This window comes from Protopterus annectens, chromosome 10.part0, assembly GCF_019279795.1.
Source record: "Protopterus annectens isolate FY-2018-M chromosome 10.part0, PAN1.0, whole genome shotgun sequence".
NCBI classification, from domain to species: Eukaryota; Metazoa; Chordata; order Ceratodontiformes; family Protopteridae; genus Protopterus; species Protopterus annectens.
Genome location: NC_056744.1, coordinates 1360809564 through 1360831414, shown reverse-complemented (window position 1 = coordinate 1360831414; position 21851 = coordinate 1360809564). Strand labels below are relative to the sequence as shown.

Here is a 21851-nt window from a genome sequence, read left to right as displayed (position 1 = left end):
TTTGTCTTATTCAATAAGCCCCAAATACTTACATAGACTTAAAAATAAAACAAAAAGGTTGAATAAACAAAACCATATCAAAGAAATCTTTTCTCTAAGGAAAAGAAGAATGTTTCTAGTATACCAGAAATACTAGATGAATTTAGAAATCACTTTCACAAAATTAACCATAATAATATTAACATGGAACCTAAAGATAAAATAAAGGAGTTTATAACCACAAATATGAATAAAAAGCTTAATAAACAACAGATTAAACTATTGGACAAGAGTATTTCATATACAGAAGTTATTACACAAATAAATAATCTTAAATCAAACAAAGCACCGGGTAATGATGGTATTATACCAGAGATATATAAAATCCTTTCTAAAAATACATATTCATTAATACATAAGGTTTTATTTTGGCCCAAACTGAGTTAATAACCCCCATCTTGGCAATATACATTTATTAATTTTAAAACCTAATAAAGATCCAACTAGATGTTCTTCATATCGCCCATCTCATTACTTAATGTTGATTATAAAATGTTTATGAATATCTTTGCTGATAGATTGAAGACAATCATTCCGGCATTATAGATATAGATCAGACAGGCTTCATTGTAAATAGAAATACTTTTGATAATATAAGAAGAACTTTAACATTAATAGATTTTGCAAATAGGAAAAAGAAAAATTTAACACTTATTAGTCTTGATATAAGTTCAGCATTTGATTCAGTAAGTTGGGACTATCTGTTTACCTTAATGAAGTGCACAAACTTCTCGGATGCATTTGTAAATCTAATTGAACATTTATACAAAGGTTATATTAAGATAGGAACATATGTTTCACAAAAATACCCATTCTTAAAGGTACAAAACAAGGATGTCCACTTTCTCCACTATTATTCACTTTAGTAATGGAGCCTTGGGCTAATTTGATCAGAAACAGTACTGACATAGAGGGTTTTGAAATATATGAAAATACAACATCCAAAATTCAACTTTTTGCAGATGATGTTCTAATTACATCAGCAGGATCTAATTCTTTTATACAGTCTCTATTTGATAACATGATGAATTTTAAAAGTATTTCTTGTTTAATATTCAATGAAGAAAAAACTAAAATACTACCTATATACACGAAAAAATATTCTCATTAGTGATTTTATTAAATATGTACCCAATTCAGGTCAGATAACTTATTTAGGTATAATACTATCTAAAGATATTAAATCTATTATATATAATAATTATAATACCTGTTTTCTTAATATACAAAATCTTTTAATACCTGGAATAATATGTTTTTACTATGGAGGAGAGACTTACAATTATTAAAATGATAATATTCCCCAAGATTTTATACTTAATACAATCAATAATACTTCCACCTACAAAAATAATTATCAAGAAACTGAACACACTAATGTTAAATTTCTTATGGGCACCTAATAGACCTAGGATTGCATTAAAGAAACATACTAATAGCTGGTCTCAAGGGCGTATTTCTTTTCCAGACTTTAATTTATATACTATCTCTTCTATTGTAAAAGTTATTACTTTATTAATAGATCAGTCATATGTCACAAAATGGAAAGATTATTGGCAGCTAATTAGTATACACTTCATGAAAATCTCCTTAACACATAAAAATATGATTGTAAATAACTCCATGTTATGGTTACTAAAGGAATTTTGTACTTCACCTATTACACCTAAACATATGGTTTGTTACCCATTAAATATTATTATTAGTTATCGTAACTTTATATTCATGCACCCTAAGTATAGGGAATGGAATTTTATTGTATTTCCTATAATGTATACTCAGGGTATGCTTTTGTCATCTACTTCTGAAGGAACTCATTTAGCTATAGATAATGATCTAAAGTACTGGTATCAGTTGATATCTGCTAATAAAGTTAAAAATCTAGATTTCTTAAAACAAGAATTTGATCTAAGAGCAACTTGCTGGTTAGAGGTTCAGACCTTTAGACAATATCTCATTAATAAAATAGATTTAATGTCTATAACTGTTAAAGAATCTATTCCAACACTGATTGATTACTTGATATTAAATTTACAACATAAAGTTTCTAATAAAGGTAAACTTTCATACATACATAAAGTTATCAGACAAGAAACTTTTTACAGTGTAGATTCATACTGGAATTATTTCACTTCTATTAATGGGGACCCACCAAATCAACAAGATAAACAATATATATTGGAATCTGCTTATAGAACTACGTCTTCCATTTTCTGGAGACTTTATACATGGAAATTTTACATAGATCTTTTATACACCTTTGATGATGAATAAAATAAATAATAAAGATAATCTATGTAAGAGATGTAATGTAGAAATTAATGCTGACTGGGCTCATATGTTTTATGACTGTATAAAATTGAAAGAATACTGGAAGTCAATTAATGAATTTTTGCAGGCTCTTTTTACAGATAATTTCATTATTTCTAAATCTCTTATATTATTCAACACACCTGTACCTCAAAGTGCTAAAAAGGTTAAGCTTCCCTTGTTATGGTCTATTCTAGCAGTGGCTAGGAAAATAATAACTAGAAATTGGATTTCAGATACACCTCCTTCGTTCAATGAAATGTTATGAATATAGTGTGCCATATGGAAATAAACACAATTAGGACTAGAACAAACAGAAAAACATCTTATTTTATTGTATGGGATAATTTACAAAATTTGTTAAAAAAATTTTAATTTCAATAGCATGGTATTTTAGTTTAATTCATTGATCTGATTGTAGTGGATGTCTTTGTAAATACTTTAGTTGTTTTGTTGAATATTATAATAATACCTATTTTTAATTACTTGTATAAAATTGTTATGATATTTCTCTTATATGTTAAAACAATAAACCTGTTTTGAAAAAAAAAAAAAAAAAAAAAAAGAATATCTACAGAAAAGTTTCAAAGAACTTCAAAGATAGCAATGTAAAAGACATTATCCAGTTAAAAGCAATGTACCAGAAAACTCCACTATTTCCAAAGAAATAGTATTAGTCTTTTGGGCTGATTTCTATCCCTTTCAACTTTCTGGCTTAAAAATGCATGTGTTTGCATTTTTCACATCGTGCAGCACCACAGGGCTACGGTTAAACTATTCCAAGTGCCAGAAAGTCTGCTTTTCAAATTTTCCCTTAGAACTAGCTGGTTTCTCTGTAGTAGCACTAAAATCTGAACCCCTGTGTCTAGCACTTGCTCTAGAACCTGCTGGAAAGCACTAGGAAGCCTGAAACTGATACAAGCACTCAACTATTCTTGTCAATAAGGAGAAATTAATCATAGGCACAAAACAGCCAATAATTGCAAAGTACCTTACAAAGGTAAGGGAAAACAGCTCTTGTACTTTACAAAAAAAGCACCTAAACAGGCATGTCCAAGGGTCAGCTTCCAGTGATTTCTCCTGCCCACCTGGTGAATCTGGGCATACTGGAGCAATGCGGCAACTGCCTCGTGTACACAGACAACCCTCTCCTCCTACCACCCAAAACTACAACCTACGAGAGATGCACTTACATAGCCAAACTGGAAGCAAAGCTCTCTCCGGCCAAGATTGTGCTAGGCAGTCAAGAGGAGAAGGTTAATACCTGCACTACACCTCAAGCAACTCATAGCCCTTCAAAGCCCACACCATCAACACCCAGACATAGTAACACTAAACCCACATATGCGGAGGCCCTTAACATTAACCTGCCCAAGCAACAAGGACCTCTGAAGCTGAAACGCAAACAAACACCAGTCACAACACCAGTGTGCCACCCAACAACAGCCCCTAAGGCAAGACAATGTACTCAGCACTTTAGTCATAGGTGACTCTATAGTCAGGCACCCTGATGTCCCACTCACCAGGCTGAACAAGGAGAAAATTACAGTCAGCTGCCTGTCAGGTGCCAGGATCTGACACATAACGCATGCACTCAAGTCACTCCACAACAAATACAAATACGACTCTGTCATTGTCCATATTGGAGTGAATGACTTGAGATGTACCTCCCTATACTACATGAAAAGAGACATGGAAGAGCTCTCAGATCATGTGGCCCAGGCAGGTATGACCCTAGCCCTGAGTAGCATCCTGCCTTTGCCCAGAATGATACCACAGTATAAGGACAAAATGACTGACTTCAACAATTGGCTAAGCTTCTGGTGTCATACAAAGGGGATCCAGTATCTGTCTGCCTGGGAAGACATGATCGACAAACCACAATGCTTTGCCAGAGATGGTTTGCACTTGTCACCCCTGGGATTCAGGTTACTGGCTAAAGCTCTTGCCACCCCTACAGTACCTTTTTTAGGCAAGGTTCAAAGGACAAAACCACCATCATAACAGATACAAGCATGCAAAATCTGAAGGCAATACTACTCAGTGCTAGAAGTCTAAACCTCAAAATGCACTCTCTCGAGGCACTCCTAAAAATGGAGAACATCTATATCTGTGCAGTACCTGAGACCTGGTTCAAGGCTCCAGAGAACACCCCTGCAATACCAGGATGCCACTCTTACCACACATTTCAGCCACAAAACCAAGACCAAAACATTAAAGGTGGAGGAGTGTCCATATTCACCAAGGATATTCACACCTCCAGGCTAGTTGCCCAACACAATGCATCTGAAATTCTCAAGGTGCAACTAACACTAGGTAAGACTGCAATCCAAATTGTACTTTACTACAGATCCAACACCATGCCCCAAAATTCTCACTACACCTTTCTAAACGTACTGGGAAATATTAAGATACAACCAAACACCCTAATACTGCGTGATTTCAACTACCCTGCCATTAACTGGGAAAACTACTCGGGTACCAACACCTTTTCCCAATGGTTCTTGGAATTCATAAATTCCTGAATCAACTAATCCATTGTCCCACCAGGGGCTCCAATATCCAAGACCTGGTCATTACCAACATGGCAGATAGATGCTCCACACCAGTGGTCACCCCCTCATTGGTCAGGTCTGACCATAAGCAAATCACCCTTGACATCCACATCCCACCCCCACCCCCGTAAGGAAACCACCGTAAAAAACTTCTCCAAAGCCAACTACATGCTACTGAAGTAAGAAGTGACAAACTTCATGACACCCATGCAGACGGGATCTGAAAGTTCGACTGCTGAATCCTACACTAAGGCACTGTACGAGCACATCCACTCATGCATGAATCGTGCCATCCCAAATAGAACCAACATGCTCTCCTCCAAAAAAAGGAAGCCAATCTGGTGGTCCCCTGCTATAAATAAACTATACATCAGAAGGAAGAAACTGTTTCAGAAAAGAGGAAAATCCCAGGATACAAAGAACTCCCTCACCAGCCTCAGTAAGAAGCTGAAATCTCTCATAAAATCCTCAAAAGCTAGTTACGAAAATAAAATTGCCAAAGATCAAAAAGATAACCACAAGGCATTCTATAGTTATGTCAAGAATCTAAATGGCAATGCTCAGATATGCTCTGAGCTACAACAGAATGGCATTAAATATACTGATCTCAAGGATATTGCCAATATCCTGGCAGATCGATTTAGTGCCAACTTCACCCCTCTCACCCCATAAAGGGCCCATCTCAATACCAAAAGATTGCCAAATTCCGGTAATCATGGCCACACAGGTAGAAACCACACTCTCCAAAGTTAAGAATACAGCATCCATGGGACCAGATGACATCCCGGGCTGTGTACTACATGAACTACAAAATGAACTGGCACCTCACCTAAGTGTCATGTTTAATCATAGCCTCACCTCAGGCTTCATGCCCACTGAGTGGTGCACAGCTACACTTATCCCACTCCACAAGGGGGGATCCACCTTGGATCACGGGAACTACCATCCCATCAGTCTGACAAGCCTGATCTGCAAGGGCATGGAATGCTTTATCATGGAACTTATAAACAAAGACATTGGCAACCTTCAAACACTGGACCTCACCCAGTGTGGGTTTGTGAAGGGCCGATCTTGTCTCCTGAACCTGATTGACTTCCTCAAATCAGTCTCCAGAGCTGTGGACGAGGGTAAGGCAGTCCATACAGCCTACCTGGACCTTGCGAAGGCTTTGGACACCATCCACCACTCTGGAATCATATATAAACTTACTAAGCTAGGCATAAATCCCTATGTCACTCAATGGGTTGCCAACTGGCTTACGAGAGAACTCAGACTGTAAAAGTAGCCGACTCCAAATCCAGCTCCAGACAAGTGACAAGTGGAGTACCTTGGGGTTCAGTCCTGGGACCACTTTTATTTGACATCTACTTCTCTGAAGTACAGGCCAACACTAAGGGACTCTAGCTAACAAAATTTGCAGATGACTACACACTGGGAGCCATTATTGAATCCCCAAATGATGTGGATATTCTGCAAAATGGCCTTACAGAAACAGATGCATGGTGCCAGAGCCATGGGCTCAAGCTTAATGCCAAGAAATGTATAGTTATCCCCTTTGGAAAAAAACATGTACTCATGAATTACCACATAGGTGGCAGTACACTAAACATCAAAAGTGTGATGAGAGACTTAGGGACACAGGTGGACAGCAGTCTCACCTTCGATAACCATATCACCACAACAGTCAGGAAATCCTTCTATGGGGCACACCTCATCACTAAGGGCTTTTTATCCAGAAAAAAGGAGGTCATTGTCCCACTGTACTCATCCCTCATTAGACCCATTATAGAGTATAATGCCTCATTTGGTATGTACCTCACAAAACATCTGCAACAGCTGGAAAGGCTGCAGAAATACCTCACTAAAAGAATCACATGCCTAAAGCAGATGCCATATGCTGACCATCTAAAAAAACTCCAGCTATACTCTGTGGAATATCATCTATTCAGAGGTAATCTCTGCTTAACATGCAAGGCCATGTCAGACCCTGAGCTGTTGGACATGCTCCACTTAAAGAAATCCCAATCCCTCAGAGCCACATGCTCCAGGGATCTAAACCTTCTCATCACAATGAACAAAACATGCTGGAGGGATAGGTTCTTGACCCAGAGACTCCCCATACTCTGGAATAGACTGCCCATACATGTCAAGCAAAGCTCCTCCTTGGCACTCTTCTAAAGGAACCTTGGTGATTGGATGGGAGATAGGAAATTCACCCCGGAGATCATGTCAGTCACCCTGCTAGACAGGGGTCCAGGGAAGTAAATACCGTGGGAAGAAATATCCAGGGAATTGTTATGGCTAGGCTTGTATAGGCCCTAGGGCCGATAGCCTAGTACCAACCTATGAAGAAGACAACAAACGTTTAGGTTTCCAGGGTGATGTCACTCATCCAATAAAAAATCTCACCAGAGAAAGTTTAAAAAGATGTGAGACACTAGGCCACCTTCTTAAAGCAACTTAAGCTTTCCTTATGTGAACATTCATTGTTGTTACAATGCATTTTCTAAGTCAGACAGTAAATCTCAGAAATGTTTAAATACATCAGTACATATAAATGATATAAATATGTCAAAAAGTACTTCTACAGTAAAGGCGCCAGTAAATTTGTGGTTTAAAGTTAAAACTTGGGTAAAGCAGACTAAAAAAATGATGCTCCAGAAATGTTCACTTAAATTCCAAGGTTATTAGTTCAGGAATGTTAAATCTTTCTAGATGCAAAAGGGTTAAATCTCAGAAGCAGACTGTAATAATATGGCAGCAGATGCACAGAATGAGTCAGCTTCTATCAGTATGGTTTCAGACTTAAATAACACAAATTATTGTTTACAGTCTTCAGAAGTCAGTGTAAATGCTACAGCACATGTAATTCAAAATACAGAGTGAAGTTGCAGTATTCCAGATACAGACATAAACACAGTCAGTGTACATAACATGCAGATTTCCAGAACACAGTGGTTAGCATTGTCGCCTCACAGCAAGAGGTTCTCCAGTTCGATCTTCGGCTGGGGTGCCTTCTGTGTGGAGTCTGCATGTCCTCCCTGTGGTTGCGTGGGTTTCCTCTGGGTGCTCTGGTTTCCTCCCACATCCCAAAGACATGCTGTAGGTGGATTGGGCACTCTAAATTGGCCCTAGGTATGTGTGTGTGTGTGTGTGTGTGTGTGTGTGTGTGTGTGTGTGTGTGTGTGTGTGTGTGTGTGTGTGTGTGTGTGTGTGTGTGTGTGTGTGCCTTCCATGGAAGGTTGGGCACCAGGCTGACAACTCAACACCTTAAATACTCTACTGATAATCATGAGTGGACAGGTGATCTGCTGTGGCGACCCCTAACTGGGAAAAGCCGAAAGAAGAAGACATAATGCAAACATTTGCAATGTCTCAAGTTCACATTATTTTAAATACAGCTGTTCAGAATGTAATAAATTCTATAGTTTACATGTAATTCAAAATGCCGACTTAAGTCAGAGTATTGCAGATAAAGACGTCAACACAGTCAGTGTATATAACATGCAGATTTCTAGACAAAACACAAAGCAAAATTGGCAATCTCTCATGTTCATGTTATTTCAAATACAGATGCTCAGAATGTAATAAATTCTAGTTTGTTTTCAGAAGCCAATGCAAATAGTGCACTGAGGGGGATAAGACAGATCAGAGTGCAGACTTTGATCACATGGATAAAGTAAACACCAGCATAAATGATATACAGACTTCAGGCAAAAGTAAAGAAATCCATACCTTACCTCAAATCAATGTTAATACTAGTATTTCAGGTTAAAATAAAGAAGAAATACATACCATAGCTCGTCAGTGTTGTTGTTAGTTCAATAAAAAGAGATTCTCAGCTTATCTATAAAGGGTGTAGCAGTCCAGCACCAAACCAGATTATTAGCCTGTTATTGTTTAAGGCTAAGAATGAAATATTTTGTTGTTTACAGAAAATAAATTATCGAAAAAATGTACTGATTAATACAGGAAAATTAATTTCAGTTACAAATAGACCTTTACTAGAAGACATGAGTGCAGCTGTGCAGGATTTAAAGAGTCTAGGGTTATAGCAGTGAGCAGTTTTGTGTATAACAGTACTGTACTAGGTATGGACATGGTACATGTTTTACACCTTAAGTAAAAAGATTTTATGGAAAAAGAAAACTTCTACAGAATGTGCAGTAGTTCACACAGATGACACTTGTAAGAATAGCAAAAAACAACCAAGAAGTAATCCACAAATCTAGAAAGAACACACTTTATTCCTCTGACGTCTCGGCCGTAGCCTTCAAGGAGTAAAGAACTTGGAAAACATCCACATTATATATACTAACAAATAATCAATTAAACAATTAATTAATTAACTACAATCAAAAAATTAAAATCACAAAACAATTAAATTAATACCCTCCAGTTCATATCTTCATTTAAACCCTGAGGGTACAAAGTGCCAAACTTTAAAATATAAATAGCCTCTTTAAATAATAAATATTGTTTAACATTATGAGCATCAAAACAAGACACATTTGTTTTTTCCAACACTGTGCCTTGTAACCCCTCATTTTTACCATCATGATTTTTTTAAAAATGCATAGCCACAGAACTTTCTTCTTTATTATTGACAATATCTCTGGCATGTTCCAGTAATATGACTTTAAATGCCCTTTTAGTTTCACCAATATAAAATTTGTTACATGGGCATTCGAGTACATAAATAACACCTTCAGAATTACAAGTAAAATGATTCCATGTATTGAAAATAACATTATTTATATAAGAAAAACTCCTAACTATAAATTTACATGCCTTACATTTGCCACACTTAAAAAGTCCCACTGGACAATATACTACGTTCTAAACTCATGGAGGGCAAAGAAAATTTGCTTCTCACCAAAACATTTTGAATATTCTTACCTCTTCTATAAGAAAACCCTAATCTCACATTTAACCATGAGGACACACTGCTAAGGGAAATAAAATATTCCCAATAATATTTAACCAATCTGGCCATTTCAGCACTGAAACATCCATAAGTAGTAACAAAATACAAAATGTCACATTGCTTATTGGTTTCAAAACTAGACACAGTAGTACACATTTTGTAAATATTGTCCCTTGTTTTCCTACAATTATTATCAAAAAACTTTTTACAACTTCTTTTTACCAATTAATTACTGTAACCTCTTTGTTTAAACATCCCCACAGTTATATCCAATTCTTTCTTAAAGGCACGTTCATTATTACATAATTTAGAAATCCTCAATATTTCACCAAAGGGCAAAGCCTCTAGTGTATGAGGAGGATGACAACTGTCACCATGTACATATTGTGTGCCTTCATCAAATCTTCTATTAACTGATCCACAACTTTATTTACCGCATGTCTTCCAAGAAACTGTGGATGGTACACAAATGTCTTTAGATAATTTCTTAGCCAACTCTTCGGACTGCACAGAACATGGTTCTACACAGAGAAATGTGGCTGGGAATATATTTACAGCTTGGGAGAGATGGGAGGATGACAGAAACAAACGTTACCCTAATCCTTTCAATAATGTGGGTCGGAAACTACCTGTGTCTCTCAATTCGGAAAGTAAGTCTTCATTTGATGAGTTAGAAAAATGTATGTGGAAAGAGACTGCTACGTTTTTCAATCTTTCTGGCCTACAGAAATATGCTGATTTGGATATAACACCTCATGGGCTGAGGGTATATAAAGATCCGACTACCCCGTTTGATTTAGAAAAAGATACTGACATTGCTTTCCACAAACGGTGGGTAGCAGCTGCACATAAGTGTGCATCTGAATGGGTACACATACTTATTGAACAAGACAGAGTTAAACAAAAAGAACTGGGCATCGAAATTAAGAAATTCTGTGAAAATTTATTAGTGTGTACTTCTGCCCCTATAGTGGATGATTTTTTGAGTAATATCAATGTCAAATTAAGGGAATATGAAACTCAATTATTGGAGAGAAAGAAGGGTAAATTACTTAGAGATTTACATGACTATGAGAACTGTAAAGCTTTCCTTTCGAGATCCAGTAGGAAGAAGTCACGTAATCACGTTCGATTTCAGAAAGAGAATGGGGACGTTCGTAATTATAACTCTTCTTTTTCGGTGTCAGAAGGTCCTAATATATCGTATGAAGAGGAGGGGGATTTAAATTCTGAATTTCCTGCATTGCCAGCAGCACAACATCCTAATCGGCTCCAACAGACTTTTCGTTATGAATCCACTGGACAATATACTACGTTCTAAACTCATGGAGGGCAAAGAAAATTTGCTTCTCACCAAAACATTTTGAATATTCTTACCTCTTCTGTAAGAAATCCCTAATCTCACATTTAACCATGAGGACACACTGCTAAGGGAAATAAAATATTCCCAATAATATTTAACCAATCTGGCCATTTCAGCACTGATTTGATGAAGGCACACAATATGTACATAGTGACAGTTATCATCCTCCTCATATACTAGAGGCTTTGCCCTTTGGTGAAATATTGAGGATTTCTAGATTATGTAGTAATGAACGTGCCTTTAAGAAAGAATTGGACATAACTGTGAGGATGTTTAAACAAAGAGGTTACAGTAATGAATTGGTAAAAAGAAGTTGTAAAAAGTTTTTTGATAATAATTGTAGGAAAACAAGGGACAATATTTACAAAATGTGTACTACTGTGTCTAGTTTTGAAACCAATAAGCAATGTGGCATTTTGTATTTTGTTACTACTTATGGATGTTTCAGTGCTGAAATGGCCAGACTGGTTAAATATTATTGGGAATATTTTATTTCCCTTAGCAATGTGTCCTCGTGGTTAAATGTGAGGTTAGGGTTTTCTTATAGAAGAGGTAAGAAATTTCAAATTTTTTTGGTGAGAAGCAAATTTTCTTTACCCTCCATGAGTTTAGAATGTAGTATATTGATATACGAAATATCTCAAACCATTACTAGGTCTGATTAGATCTAGATTGCAGGACACCACCCAATTCCTACAGCTTATAAGAGATACTCAACTCGAACCCAACTGGTATTTATGCACATTAGATGTAAAATCATTATATACAAGCATACCGCACTGGGCGGGTTTACAATCTCTTCAATACTGGTTAGAAAGGGCGAATCTTTATACACCTGGGTTCAATACTCTCCTGATTTGTATGTCCGAACATGTATTAAACAAGAATGTTTTGTATTTTCAAGGCCAATGTTATTGGCAGTTGCAAGGAACAGCTATGGGAGCATCTTTTGCTCCCATATATGCCGACCTTTTTATGGCCTATGTGGAGGAATGCCTGATATATGATACTTTACATAACATCTATCAGGTTGAGATGGACATCTGGCGACGTTATCTGGACGACTGTTGGCTAGTCTGGCGTGCGGATGTGGGTTATTTGCAGGAATTTGTGGAATACCTTAATGACAATGTGTGGGGACTTGAATTTTCTGTGACTTATGATAAAAATACAATTAATTTTTTGGATGTCACGGTATTCAGAAACCCAGATCACACCTTGTCTACTAAGGTTTTTCGCAAGTATCCACAATATAATACTTTGCTCCATGCTTCCAGCCTACATCCCAGACATACTATCAAAAGTATTCCGATATCCCAGTTTATTCGTATTAAATGTCTTAGTTCAAATAATGAGGAATACCAACTAGCCAGCAGGGATCTTAGCCAGAGGTTCATCAACAGAGGATATGATCAATATGATATCACGTCTGCTAGATGTAGGGCCAATGGCATTGAGAGACAGGAATTGTTACAATATAAAAATAAGAACAAACAGTCATCTGGCACCCAGGTTAGATTTGTCACAACTTATGGGAGAAACATCAATATGGTTAGAAACATTATTAATAAACATTGGAACATCTTACTGGCGAATGAGAGGTTGAACCATTTTAGGGCCACAATGCAAATTCTCATATAAGCGGGGTAAAACTTTGGGCTCCTATTTGTCACACTTTAAACATATGGCAAGTGGGGGTACTACTCACAAACAACTTACACTACATGGTGATGAGCTCTTTGGTTCTTTTCCCTGTGGTCACTGTGGCTCATGTTCATATATGCTTAAATCTAAGGAATTTTCGAGCCGCAATACCAGCAGGATATTTAATATCAAAATCTTTGGCAATTGTAGTAGTGATTGGGTGGTGTACCTAGCTTCCTGCCATTGTGGTGCATTTTACGTTGGCCAAACTTCCAGAGCACTAAGAACTAGAATGAATGAACACCATAGTGATATCAGGAACCATAAAGAGACTAATGCCCTCTATCAGCACACTTTGAAACATCCACAGGCTAAATTCAGTTTTTTGGTCATCGATCATATCTGTGGGGATAGAACCAACAAACTGGGCTGGCATGGTTTGTTAGATCAAAAAGAGAAATATTGGATCACAACTTTGGGGGGTTTGTTCCATCCGGGTCTCAATGATCATTTATAATAGGTTGTTGATAATTATGGCAACACTCACATATATATATACTATGTTGCAATTCTTGGATTGTCACTGATAGTAATAGTATAAGTTCGCTTATTCATTGAACTGATGTTCTGGATCCTTGTTATGTCTATTCCTGTTTGTAGATCTATATATGGGCATGAGCATCAGCCCATCTAATATGGGGGGCTTATATCATTGATCATAAGTATTATATATCTTATAATATAGGCTCATTATGCTATTAGGTTGGCATAGTTCGTCAGACATAAAAGAAACATTGGATTATAACCTTGAGGGGTTTGTTCGATTTGGGTTCTATTGATCAATGATAATTAGATGTTTATAATTAAGTTTATATTTATATACATACATCATGTTCCAAAAAATTTTTTGGTTGAGTATAGTAAGAGTTAGGTACACTTATCTATTAAACTTATGTATCTGGTTTCCGTTATGGGCACTGTCATGATCAACAGCCCATTTAATATGGGGGGTTCATAGTTTTTATGAACAGTATCTCATACTTCATGTTGTAGGCTTGTCATAACACAAGCCATGTTCATATTTATACTGTTTCTGTATGGAAATATTTTTGTGTTTATTATATATATATTTTTTGGCACATTTTGGTATGTTCACTACTTGTTTAGATATATTATTATATATATCTAAATATGTTTATTATTGTTATTCAATATATTTATTTATTTTTATTCATAAATTTTTATTTATCATTTGTTCTGATGACCTGTTATGATTCCCAATATGGTCTTTGGTACTTTTTACATTGGAGACTGCCATGTCAACATATTTTATAAAAAAACTTTTTTCACTGTATTAATATTTATGAACCAGCTTGCCTGATTGGCTGCTGCTTTATATTTAAACAATTGTTGGTGAGGGACTTGTTTGTTATGTCCTACACTGAAGAAGGCAATTTTGCCGAAACCGGTCTGTTTTAGTACGCATAATAAATGATTATTGAACTTCTTCCTGCCTTGCTGGTCTATTTGGTGTTTTGCTGCATTTGGTACAGACCGTGCATTCCCCCTTGCATGGGACTTTGTTGGTCTGTTCATACCAGAAATGACAGTCAAGTTAATTTGCAGAATAAGGGGGTTACAGTTACAGATCTGGCAAAAGATTTTTTTTGTTATTGTTTTGTCTAGTAGACATTGTTAAGATCTTTGAATTATGGCAGTAAGGTGTTTCAATACATACATAATATCTTGATACAAATAGAAAAACTTTGACAAATATTAAATAATGTTTTGCTAGTTTACAGAATGCAGAATTTAAAGTCAATGCTACATTTTAAAAGTAACAGTACAGTTATAAGTTCAGATCCCATGCAAAAAAAGTGTGCAGCATAAATATTATAGGATCATAGGAAGTTACTAGGCTATTGGCTCCGAGGCCCTTACAAGCCTAGCCAAGAATTTAACCCATGTCCGACAAGTCTGCACCCAATGCCCCTGTGCAGCAGAGATACAAGTGTAATTGCAGGGGTGTATTTTCTGTTCCTCATCCAGTTATCCAGGTTGGCTTATGTGCCATTAAAGCCACAGGTTCATATCTCATGTTAGAAAACTTAAAAACTTCATATCCTTGTATAAATAACAGGCAAGTAAGGTTCCAGTATCATATCAGTTCAACTCTAATAATGAATGTGTATATGTAAACAGTTCAAGATTGTATATGTTTCATGCAGAAATTGCAGTTTACCAAGCATACCAGAGGCACAGACTTGATTAACTGAGTTGTTGGATTACAGGCCAGCTCAGTGTGCTGAATTAAAGACAGTACTGTATGCTATAAAACAGTATGGTAAAAATCAATTTAATATCATTAGTGGCAGTTTTATGCAGTAGCATTTTTTACTATTTATCTAAGAAAGTTGTAGATAGTAATGATAAATCCTTGTAGCATTCAGTAGTACTGAAAATGTTGTTAGCTAAGTAAAGAGTGACATGTAAATTGGGGATGGAGACCTGCACACTGAAGAAATTATTTTGTATACTTCAACCAGAGGGTCAGAGAGTATATGTAGAAAGTTCAACAGTTAAAATTAATTTTATAAATGTGCAGAAATGCAAAAATGTTAAAATATTAATACACTGTCAGATTACTACTTTAGTTTCATTTTAGGTTATGACAGGGAAAAACAATGCCACTGAGGTTTCATTTTGCTTTAATAATGAAGTTACAGCTTTTCTATTTCACTGTAGTACATTATCAGTTCAGTTACAGACTTACAAGAATGTATTTATTAGTAACATTGGTCTAGTTCACTATAGTACAATTTCAGCTTGCTTACAGACATAGGTCTCAACCTTCTTAAGAGGCCAGTGCTGAACACAGACCCTAGCAATGTGTGACAAGCAGTCAAAATGTGGAACACCCTATTTTCACACTGTGCAAAAATGCACCATTTCCATGGAAACTGGTTGAAGTGGCCTTTCTTCCAGAAGTACTAAGTTAGTGAATACTGTACATTTTTAAAATTCAATAGGACACACGTAAAATAAAACAAAATCAGCAGAAACCACTGATAAAATGCAATATACTCAGTAACAAATAGTTACATAAAATATTCAAGTGCAGCTATTAAAAAAATTCTGTTCAGCACCTGCTTTCCCAACCCCTCCAGATTTTCTCTCAACTAAATCCATTAACTCAACCAATCAAGGACAAATCAGAGCAGAATCAGGGACAATTAGTTAGTCAGGGAATTTTTTAAAATATGGTTACCATTACCATGAGCATTGACAGAATAAGAGAATGTGAATTAATACACACTTTCTGAAATAAAAAGTTTATAACTTGCCATTATTAAACATAATGCACCACCTTTTCTCCAAAAGTCACCAATTTGGCTCTCAATGAATCAGAAACAAATCCAGAAATAATCAGGGACACTTATTCTTGCCATTTGTTACATCAATAGAATGTGGCACTGGCAAACCTGGTGTGGTTCTTTGACTCTGTCTAGGATGTCATTTTTCAGGGAAACTTCTACATTATTTAAACAATAAAGCTTGCCAGCATGTTTTGCATTTCCATTATTATATTATACTGACCTTGAAGCCTTGACAAATCTTAAATGAAACTAACCAGGGTTTATCACAAATGTAAAATGTATGCAAAGAGATTTGTGTGATGATTTTTGTGTCTTGCTTACTTTAAAAATATTACCTTGTTGCTTAGGAATGACAGCCATAAACATGAAAGTGTAAAGTGTTTGATAAAGGTGTGACTTCCATATTAATAATGCTCACACTCTAGGTTTTATTGCCACATTGAACATTTGGGCAGCACAGTGGTGCAGCGGTTAAAGTTGTCGCCTCACAGCAAAAGGTTCTCTGGTTCGATTCTCGGCTGGGGTGCCTTCTGTGCAGAGTTTGCATGTTCTCCCTGCATTCACGTGGGTTTCCTACAGGTGCTCCGATTTCCTCCCACATTCTAAAGACATGTCTGGAGCATCTCTCCCTGGGCCTCTGCTGAAAACAGGCTCTGTGGAACCTAGTCAGACTTTCCTGGTAAACAAATAATAAATACAAATAAAAATTTAATCTGGTGGCTGTTATCATTACTTGTTATTAGGTACAATAAGGTTGGACTTCTGTAGCAATAGTGTGCCCTTTATTAAAAGTCCTTTTTTCTTGCAATTGACCTAGCATCAGTCTATATATTTTCTAGGGCATACTCATCATATTAATACTGCTGTAATGTGAGTCAGCATTCCAAATTCTGAAACTCTCTCCTTTTGAAAGCAAGCTTGAACATACTTTTTTAATTTAAATGTGTACTTTACAGTCTGGGACCATTTGCATTTGATCGAGAAGTATTTTAGCCATCTTATTTGCTTTTAGATGATTTATGTTGATTTATGCTGGCAAAATAACTATTTCTGATTTTTAATTTAACTTATATTAGTGAGCTAAATGTTTCAGTTAAAAAGGCAGCTCAAAAGAATTCAGTTGTTAGAAGCAAAACTTAATCATGTTGGGATTACACTCATTAGTCCAAGATGCTTGCTCACATCCAGTAAAACTACTCCCCAGACATCTGAGCATGCAATGAAGAAGTGGTGTTTCCTTGGCCAGCAAAGCACAGGTTTTCTTGAATGGAACATAAGCAGCAGGTAGGGCAGCACTGAGCACATAATGGGAGGGAGAATTGCATAGTCAGGCACAAAAAAGTTCACACTTTTTTTGAAGATGAAACTTACTTGACTGGCTTGTATACTGCAATGCTGATTGGCTATAACTGTGATATACAAGCCAGTCAAAAGTCACAAAGTGGAGCAATGGCTGCTCATTGCAGAACAGTGCAACAGTGGGCTTAACTGATCACAAATGCAGAGCATTCCACACAATCCAGAGCACTTGACTGCTCAGCTTACAGACTTACAAGAGCTTATTAGCAGCATATATTTATTTCATGCAGAAAAAGGTAAAATCAGGGCAAAAAGCAATGCTGTCAGTTTATAATTGTTAAAGCTGCAAATGTTATTTTAAGGACCTGATACTGTCTTTGTGCTTTGTAGACATTGCTACAAAAGACACTGTCAGTTTTGGATATTTAAATAATTTCAGGTTGATTTTCCAGAATGCATATTTAAACACAGTCAAGAAAAATATTAAATCAGCCACCCAGTCTTGCACAGGAGATGGGAAAGGGGAGGTTTGGAAGGTCTAAATGTGAAAGGAACATGGAAAAGGGGAGGTTTGGAAGGTCTAAGTGTGAAAGGAACAAGGACATTAAGACTCTAAAGTGACCCTTCCTATACCTCAGTGACTGGGGCAATGCAGAGTAAGGCCTACACTTGGCAAGAGCTATGGTGCACAATTCAAGTATCTTCAGAAAGACAAGACCACTAAAGCCAGCTTCAATGTTTGTTTAAATGCATTTCAGTTATCTAAATGAAACTATTCTTTAAAGGTAAAATATGTATAGACAATTATATAATGACACTAGTTTTCAGTTTAAATGTGTGTCAGTTTTCTGAAATCTTTAAAGTTAAATGTGTATAAAACCGATGTGCATTTATGCAAATTAGAGTTAAAGCAATTATGCAAATGTTTTTATGTTTTCAGACAATTGTATAACAGTTCTAGATTTCAGTTTATGTTTTATCTGTGTCCAGACAATACTGACAGAAAAAAGTTATTCCTTAACTAACAATTTAGTTTCCAGAATGTAACATTTTACCAGATTTCAGTTTATGCTTTTATCTGTGCTGAGGATAACACTGGCAAGAAAAGGTATTCCTTTAGTATTAGTTTAGTTAGTTTCCAGAATGTAACATTTATACAAAAATGTTCAGTATAAATATGTATCACTTTAATGTAAATTACAGTCAAGTTTCAGAATATGACATTCATACTCAGTTGTGAGTTCAGTATAGTACATTTCAGTCACATTTGAGAATATAACATTCATAGGTAAAGCGGTAGCATTGTTGCCTCACAGCAAGAGGTTCTCCTGTTTGATTCTCGGCTGGAGTGCCTTCTGTGTGGAGTCTGCATGTCCTCCCCGTGGTCGAGTGGCCTCTGAAAGACATGCGTGAATGGGCGTGCCTTCATTGAAGGTTGGGTGTCGGGCTGGCAACTCGGCACCATAAAAATCTACTGCCAATCATTAGCGGACCGGAGTTCCGCTGTGATGACCCCTAACCAGGAAAAGCCAAAAAGACAAACAACAACTTAGTTACACCATTACTAGACAGTTTACAACATGCAATTACATTACACTTCATATTATTCAGTCAATAGTTTTAAGGGTAAAATGAGAGAATTATTTGTAACAGGCTTATTAAGATAAGTTATCTAAAGAATAAGTAGTAATAGTTATTTAATATACTTAAGGCATAACAGGGCAGGCTTAATTTGTTAATTAATTTACAGAATACAGTGCATCTTATATAATAATTATTGTACATTAGACAGAAAGTTAAAAAGACACCAGCAGGGTATGCAAAGGTTTAGATCTAAAATACAGAAAGCATAGGTTTTAGTAAAAGTAATTCTACTATCACAGCACATAGATTTTTACAGGATATTTAAGACACACATTTAAAAGGCATACATCTATTGCAGCACATAGAAATTAAAAAAAGGTAAATAGGAATATTAGTAACATATCTAGCTAAAGATTTACAGATACAAGTTAATAGAGTATATGGTAATTGTGCTTCAAGATATATATATATATATATAGAGAGAGAGAGAGAGAGAGAGGGAGAGAGTGAGATGTAAAAAAGAGTTTACTGGTTACAACACATTAAAGAACTTACCAGTTATAATTAATCATAAAGTTAAGAGACTTCAATCCAAACAGGCCATAAATATACAAGGGACACCTAGCGGTCAAAATTAAAACTACAATTTACTGGATAAAAATTACTTTATATTAGTTCTAGTTATAATTACAGCATCCTTTGTAGACCATATTAACAGATTTATAAAGTAATTAGAGAAGTAAATCCTATTGCAGTAATTTCAGAGGCAATTGTTAGGGAATACATCCTACATAAATACAGTTCATAGGTAGTACTAGGTTATCAGTCCTTATGGACCATTTTAAGTTTAGCTAATTACCCCGTGTGAGAATCAAACCCTGTACTTTGTGCCTGCAAGTTAAACACCTTAACGATTATGACAACCTCCCACCTACAAATTGAGAGTGTGGTAGATTACAACCCTGGCTCACCTGTATTGTGAGCATTAACTTATACCAGTTGCCACAGGGAAGGCTAGTAAAACAGACCTAGCATAGGCCTGAAAATTTAAGTTTATGCCTGTGTCTTCATTTTATAGGTTCATAGTTGGTAGGTACTAGGCTATTGGCCCTAGGGCCTATATAAGCTTAGCCAAAAAGGTACCCTGGCTTTCGCCACCCAAGAAAATTATTTTCCTGTGCCCCTGTCGAGCAGATCCACAGAGGTGATCACCAGGGTGAATTTCCTATTTCCCATCCAATCATCAGGATTTTTCTTGAAGAGTGCTAATGAGGAGTTTTGTTTGATATAGATAGGTAGTTTGTTCCAGAGTATGGGAAGTCTCTGGGACAGGAATCTATCCCTCCAGCATGTTCTGTTTATTGTGGTGACAAGGTTTAGGTCCCTAGAGTGTGTAGCTCGGGGGGATTGGGATTTCTTTAAGTGTAGCACGTCCAACAGCTCTGGGTTTGACATAGCTTTGTATGTTAGGCAGAGATTGCCTCTGAGTAGGCAATATGCGATGGAGTAAAGCTGCAGTTGTTTGAGACGGTCTGTGTAGGGCATCTGTTTGAGGCCGGTAAACCTTTGTGAGGTATTTCTGCAGCCTTTCCACTTGTTGTAGATGTCTTGTGAGGTATATACCAAAAGGGGCATTGTACTCTATAATAGGTCTAATGAGTGATGAGTAGAGGGGAACAATGACCTCTTTTTCCTGGATTAGAAACCTTTTGTGAGGAGGTGTGCCATGTAGAAGGATTTCCTGACTAATGTGGTGATGTGATTATCAAAGGAGAGACTACTGTCCACCTGTGTCCCAAGGTCTCTTATCACACTTTCGGTGTTATGTAGACTACTACCTATGTGGTAGCTCATGGGTAAAGAGTTTTTACCAAAGGGGATGACAATGCACTTTTTGGCATTGAGCTTAAGGTCATGGCTTTGACAATAGGCATCTGTCTCAGTGAGGCCCTTTTGTAGGATGTCCACATCATTAGGAGTTTTGATTATGGCTCCTAGTTTGCAGTCATCTGTGAACTTCATTAGCCAAAAGCCTTCTGTGTTAGCCTGTACTTTAGAAAAGTAGATACCAAACCAGAGAGGACCCAGGACTGAACCCTGTGGTACTCTACTTGTCACTGGTCTGAAGTCAGATTTGGAGTCTGCTACTTTCACAGTGTGGGTTCAGTCAGTGAGCCAGTTGGCAACCCATCTTGTGACATAGGGATTTATACCTAGTTTAGTGAGGTTTATCTATAATTCCAGAGTGGGGGATTGTGTCAAAAGCCTTGGTTAGATCTAGATAGGCTGTGTGAACCAACTTGCCCTCGTCTACAGCTTTGGTGACTGCTTCATAGAAGTCTTTCAGGTTTAGGAGACATGATCTGCCTTTTACAAACCCAAACTGGGTGGGGTCCAGAGTTTGGAGATTACCAGTGTCTTTGTTTATAAGCTCCATGATGATATGTTCCATGGCCTTGCATACCAGGCTCGTTAGGATAATGGGGTGGTAGTTCCCGGGGTCTGTGGTGGGTCCCCCTTTGTTGAGTGGGATAACCATTGCTGTGCACCATTCAGTGGGCACAAAGCTTGGGGTGAAGCTATGAATGAACATGGTGCTTAGCTGGGGTGCCAGTTCATTCTGTAGTTAGTGTAGAATGCAGCCTGGGATGTTGTCAGATCCCATGGATGTTGTGTTCTTGGCTTTGGAGAGTGTGTTTTTACCTGTGCAGCCGTGATTCCAGGAACTTTGCATTCTTCCGGTATACAGATGG

At 36.8% G+C, this 21851-nt stretch overlaps 1 pseudogene; it reads left to right on the top strand.

Annotated features, from left to right (window-relative positions):
* LOC122814278 overlaps window positions 1–21851 on the top strand; it is a 519638-nt pseudogene that overhangs the window by 373909 nt on the left and 123878 nt on the right.